Below are 6,928 nucleotides of genomic sequence, written 5' to 3'. Positions count from 1 at the left end.
TATACACTAAAGAATTACAGGATTACAGATATATAAAAAATATAGAAGCTAAAATCCTAAGGAATCATAACCTGATAGTGAAAATATTATAAAAGCTATATACACTTACAATAAGTGTTTCCAGTTATACCACGACTAGGGACCATGCATCATTCATACGCTGCAATGAAGGTGGTAATCAAAACTGTAAAACTGAAAGATGTCTTTCTTGTAATAGGGATGGCCGCCATCTGTCTGTAGAAATGTCCAGTTTCAGGTCTTCCTGAGAAAGAAGGTGAGAGAAGAGCTCTTCGTCTCAACCCTTGCAGGGAGACAGCTGAAGCCTGGATATACTTGTGTTGTTCCGCTATTATACAAATCAGGTACAACATATTTCTGGTATTGAAGCTAATTTTTCCTCCCCATGGGCATACAACTTAGTTTGCGTGAGGATGCTATCTTTTATTTTCAGTCTGTCCCTTGTCTCTCTGACAAAGGGTTGGATGGCTATAAATGTTGTGGAAAATTCTCTGAACTGAAAGACACTTGCGTCATAGTAGTAAAAAACCAAACAATCAAAACAAAACAAATGAAACCCCCACCTTAAATTAAATATATAAAAAAAGATTATAATAAATAAAAATAAATTAGGGAATAATAAATTGATGCCTTAAGAGGCCTCCTAGACACAGAGACTAGACAGGAGTAGGGAATAAAAGTAGGTATTTATTTGAAAGGCCTTCAAAGGTACTCCCTGGGGGGCCAGAGGCTACTGCCAAGATGGACCCCAAGATGGATGACGGGTTATGAGTTCTTCACACTTTTATAGGTTCTGTTCATTTGCATATCAGGGTTAACGCTCCAATTAAAGCTTCAGTTAATGATGTAGCTTCCCCAAGCTTGCCCCTCCCTTTAGAGGCTTTTGGTTTATACTTTTTGGGCCTAGGACAGTCTGAGTGTCCTTGGAGAGCAGGCCTGGAGAGGCTTTGTTATGTCTACCTAGCATGAGAGAGCAGAAGTTAACAGGCTACAAGAAACTTCAGAGTTACACACTCAGGATTTGAAAAATAGGAAAGTTAAAACCTAAGGCATCAAATTAGAAAGTAGTTGGGTTTCCAGATCAAAGACAGTCCAGACTGGGATTGTAACTGGGGTAAAGCAAAAGACCTTAAAGATTAAAAAATACAGAAACCTGCTATTAGCTTATAAGGTATAATCCACGTGCCATGATAATGCCTAGAAAGTTGAGACACAGTCAGGTTGTTGCATATGACAAGTACATGGAGTCACAACTTACTTTGACACATCTACCCCATTCTGTAGAGGTTTTTCTGAAAGAGAAAATTTTACAACATGCCATTCTTACAGTTTTCTACAAGAATTCTTAACAGTCTATGTTTACAGATGAAGAAATCCCAGTCTAAGTAATAGAGAGGTAAGTGGATCTAAGTTAATGTAAATCTATGCCAGTGGAGCCAGGAATACAAATGGATTACGACAATATGAGCAATTTGAGATAGAACCCTTCCTTGACAAAAAAAAGGTAACTAGAAAAGGTTGGAGTTTCTTTGGTTTTGGTGTTTTGGTTTTTTGCAGGTAACAGCTCACAAACTTGTGTGACATATTTTGAACCAACTAGTTCTGCTCCCAAATTAGGCTATTATATTTACACATGCAAGTTAAATAGAAATGCTATTGCGGAAACAAGTCAAGTAACAGACGGCAAGACTTGAAAACTTAGACATGAGATTTCTAGAAGAAAACTTACTGTTTTAAATAAAATTGATTGTTTGGTGATCTCCAAGTAGTAGTCCACGCTACAGGTCTGGATAGGGTTGCCACACTTTTGAACTCACTCTTCGGTCTGAGCAGCAAGACTGTACAAAAATTTTGTCTGAAATTTGTTAGGTATGAAGTGCTATTGGATCAAATACCTCTTATTACATAGGGGATACTTTCATAAAATTATTTGTCCATTCCAGTTCCACACAGGCACACTTTGTCATGTTCTTTCCCATATGCTATGTAGTAAGACTGCTAAAGATTACAGACCTAAATATGAATTGATGTTTCTTTCATGTTTATTTTGGATTAGTATGCAAAACATTTTCTGTGTTACATCTACTCTCCTAGTAGCTCAAAATTTTTCACAATGCCGCCTGGTGAGTTGCCTGGTTACATTTTGTTCCTGTTGTCTTTTTTTCCAAGCATTAGCTGAGCAATTAATGAAAAAATCAAATAAATTGGAGCTGCTGTATTTTCCTCTAGATGCAAATGTGAAGGATAATTTTTAAAGTACTTTTATATATCTCCCACATCCTCTGGGGAGGAAGCACAGGCTTCAAGTTCTAAATTACTCATTCCTGCTGGCATCAGATGTATGCCCCAAGGAGTTCATTTTCTGCTCAACAGACAAGGATTTAACTATGTAAATTCATTTCTAAATAGAAAATAATATAATATAACACTTTCCAGACAATCTCTCACAGGTACTTTAGCACCCATAAGGCAAAGAGCTAAAAAGGCTCAAAGAATTGATACCTTCTTTTCCATGCAGATTATCTATGGGGATGAAATTTCCCCCACCGGCTTAAGAATCTTACTAGTGAAGGATGCTTAATCCTAAATTAGATCAAACAAGTTTTGGCACGAATCAAGACATTCATATAAAGTTCTTCTCCAATTTACTTCACCTCTTCCCATCTCCATGTTGCAGTAGTGCTTCAAATTCTAGCCATGCTCGTAACAACAGGTTTCATCATAAGATCTAGGGGTCTTAGTTTTGGAATTGAATAGGAAAATTTCATAATTTTAAAATATGTTGCTATCCTGTTTGTAGATAACAATTTAGAAATATAAACCAACTATGTTATAAAAATCAAGTCATTAAAAGTAACTCAGATGTGTTTTCATAAACAGTCTCCAACCACATATTCCCCAAGCCATGCTCTTAATACCGGATTTCCTTTTCTTCCAAAAACTGAACTTGTAAGAGCACCCCAGGTGGAGAGCCCCAGGTTGTCTGGGAATTTCTGCTTATCTCATCTGCTGTAATTACCAAATTAGGTGACTATACCATGAGACGCATCAGAATACAAACAAACAACAAAATCTGTCAACTCCGATGGGTTCATGAAGACATACTGGAAGAGAAAAGGAAAAAGAGAAAAAAAGGTCAGATCCACCCTGTACTTCCATGCTCCTGAGACTGCTGTTGAAGAAATTAATAGATGCAGCCAATGAGATGAATCCTGCTGCTCTACATAAAGCAGATGTTTAGCTATTTTCTTGGTGTTAGAACGTGTGCACCCATTTCACTGCAATGATGATTAAATTCATCCTGAATTATTCTGTCACAGGAGGACAATTGCGTCTTATGATTAGTTTTTACCTCCATTTAGTGCAGTGAGAAGCTTGTAAACTAACATGATGGGCCCCAGTCTTGTAATAACCCAACTATGAGGATAACTGGCTGCAGGTAACCAAGAGTGTCAGCTTAAGTGTGAATTCACTCCACGTCTACATGATTTCCCTCAGCATGATTTCCTGCAAGCAGGGAAATGTTGACATTTAGTTAAAATTCTGCAATCTATAAAATACTATGTTCTTTGGTTTTGTTACAGGAACCCTCAATTTTGCCAATATCATCATCATTTTTAAATATTTTCAATAAATATTTCATTCTTCCTCTTTGTAATTTCTTCCACAAGGAAGAAAGACTTCCTTAACTGGGCTAACTGAGAAAAAAAATGGATCTTGATTGCAATAATCTTGCACTTGCACTTTGCCAGAGCTGAACCAAATTCAACATTTCAAAAGATTTTTTTATGCTCTGGATCAAGAACTAACTATATTTTCCATCTATAATTCCCAGGGAATAAAAGAAAGATCAAGATTAGACCTAAACATGAGAGTGGCAAGACTTTTGGGCTTGGGAAAAACCCAAAAAGTGAAATTTTTCACGTTGTATATGTACAGTGCTGACTGGAGTGGGACTTTAAACATCTGGCTGACATATATATAAAAAAAGGGCAACTGAGTCCAGGTGACTATCTCTGGAGTGAATCACACCCTGAAAGCTAGACAAGATGATTCGCACTACTAAATTTAACTGCAGCTCATTTTCTCCTTTTTTTCTGTATTTAAAGCCAAGCTAGCTAATACAAGATTAGTTAATATAAAGTAACTTCCCAGCATTTATGACTTTTTTACTGCATTGTATTCAAATTCCAGGCTAGCTAATCTTCTTTAGTCTAACTTTCTCAGAATAGTATACTTCCAGCACTCCCTCAGTTTCTCCAACTGACAGTATTTTCAGTCCCTCTGACTGCAGCATCAGTTCCAAGACAGACTCTGACAGAGCAAGAATTCAACAAATACTACCTCTACTAATTTCATACAGTCCATTGAGTGGCTACATGAAACCAACAGATTTCATCATTAATATTACCATTATAGTGTGATCAGACTCAAAGGGCTAGGCAGATATTCTCTACTTGTAGTATAAACACTTACCCAAAGACCAATCTACTGTCCAGAGTACTTTAATGACCACTGCCACAACATGATATTTTAATCCACCCTCAGATCCTCAGTGGAAATCTTGCTTCTGGCATTGCTTTTCTGTATGTGGGGCATTGCTACCATAATGTTATTTCAAATCATTGGAATAAACAAGTGACCAGAATGACCAGTGTTCAAGTCATGTCTCAAAGCCACCTGATTACACAGAAAATATATTCAAAATAAAATGAAACTTTTAAATGGACTGTATATTCTGGCAGAAAGGAAGGAAAAAAACTAAAAGCTGCAGCCAAACCTGTCACTCCTGAAAATTTTATTTTCTTATTCCCAAATAAGATATGGTTTAGTAGCAGCTAGCTTTTATCAAAAACTTTGCCTCATGGCTCTTTATATGGATTCACACACTGTTAAACGATTCAGTGCAAAGCAAATGGAAAGATTAATTTTGTGATGTGGCACCAAAAGAAACAATTTAGAGCAAGGATTAAGGATTGGGCCATCACAGCAAAACTTTTGGAACAAGTCCATTATAACTACAGAACTGTATCAGTGATCACAAGAAAGATGGACTTTTTTAGCAGAATGGAGAAAATTCATACAAACAGACTTTCCTCCCCTTATTTTTCCAAAAGGAATGAGAAGGAGGGAGGTTTTATAGAACAGAAAAAAAAATGTTGAAAATATAATAACTGGAAATTTTGAGTCAATTACTACTAATGAGACATCAGACTGGTAGATTGGTATTTATACATAAATACAGAGCACAGCTAACAACCCAGTGGTCATAATATAGCAACCAGGGCAGGGTATTTTGGCAGCATGAGTGTCATTCTATGACACCTCTAAATCTGGTTTATTTTCTTTCTTATTAAAAACAATTTTATGAGTAAGAAATCCATTTCCCCTTTTTCTTCATGCTCATGCATATGTTGCGAAGCTTATTGTTATTAAAGCAGAATAGAGCTAAAAAAATCAGCTGAAAACAGCAATGATAATTTCTACCTCAATTCATTCTCTTTCAGATACACATTCACAGAGGAACTTGTTCAACTAATTCAACAGCTACTTACGTCCTGTGCCCCCTTATACATCAACTGTTAAAAAAACGTTATCAGCTGCATAGCTCCATTGCAGCCTTTTCCCTCCCTTCTGCTACTTCCTTTCTGCCTTCCTTAGCTGCCTACTGATCAGCTGAGATTTGCTTATTCAGATTTAGTGGTGTGGTGTGAGCATGAAATTTCGGCACAATCAACAATGATGCAACCAGGTTACAAACCTGGACATCCAGCTCTGAACACAGAGTTTTGAATTAAAGAAAACCTCTTACAGCTGGTCCCTTTTTTCTTTCTAACATGCAAATGCCATGTAAGACAGCCCTGACCTTAACAGTAAAAACACCATGCAAATGATTTCACCACCCATTAGGTCCCGGATTAATCGGTCTCAGTTTTTCGTGGTATTCACCATACAGTGTCTAGTCACCATTATGTTGTTGTATCATGGCAGGATGTTACCCAAAATAACAGTCCTAAGTTTCATGTACTCAAAAGACACAAACATTCTAAATTATCATTACAGTACAGGCCCATGAGATTAAGGTCACCCTCAACTTTCTTAAGAGAAGATGTGAAATCCCCCCAAATATTAGACTATATTAGCAACTGCAGCGGAGAAATGCCTGAGAGTGATTATTTCATATTATTTCCCATTCAATTTTATTCTATTACTAAGATAAAACAAAAGGATAATAATTAAAAAACAAAACAAACATCAAAGCCTTGCAAATTAATGCTATGAATTAAAAGTCCCCCTGGTTCTTCACAGCATGCCTTCATATTTTTTGATGACTTAATTTCCATGCCTTCATGCTGATTGCTCCTAAAACACCTGGTAAACAGGATGTAGCATATTCTATTCCCTTTTACAAGAACTTAAAGTCTGAGCAATTTAATCTCAGAGCAGAAGAATCACCCCAGTACTGCTCATTGCTGTTGAAGATTAATTTTTACTAGCCACTTAGAGGGCTAAGGAGTGCATTACAACGAACACTATTATTCAAGTTCAGCAGAACAAAATCCATCATTTCTGAGCAGGGGAAAATTATTTTTATTAGAGCCATTCACACAGCTCTATAATTCAGTGACATACACCATCTCTACTTATTCATTTTCCATTGTAAATTTTATCTTGTCCAAGAAGCAAAAAGTTCATTAGTTTGCTCAAAATGGTTCTTAATAAGTGTGCTAATTGAGAGTGTATAATTGCATTTCAGTAACTTCCAGTGTTTGTTTCTTGAGAAGTGACACGAATTTGTCTCCTTTGTATGTTTAATGCTAGCAAGACTTTGTTTACAGGAGAGCAACTGTGGTACCTATTATGCTCAGAGAGGTTAAAAATAGTAATAAGCACATCACAAAGTAAAAAA

Source organism: Corvus cornix, chromosome 1 (assembly GCF_000738735.6).
Source record: "Corvus cornix cornix isolate S_Up_H32 chromosome 1, ASM73873v5, whole genome shotgun sequence".
NCBI classification, from domain to species: domain Eukaryota; kingdom Metazoa; phylum Chordata; class Aves; order Passeriformes; family Corvidae; genus Corvus; species Corvus cornix.
This window is presented reverse-complemented; position numbering follows the sequence as displayed.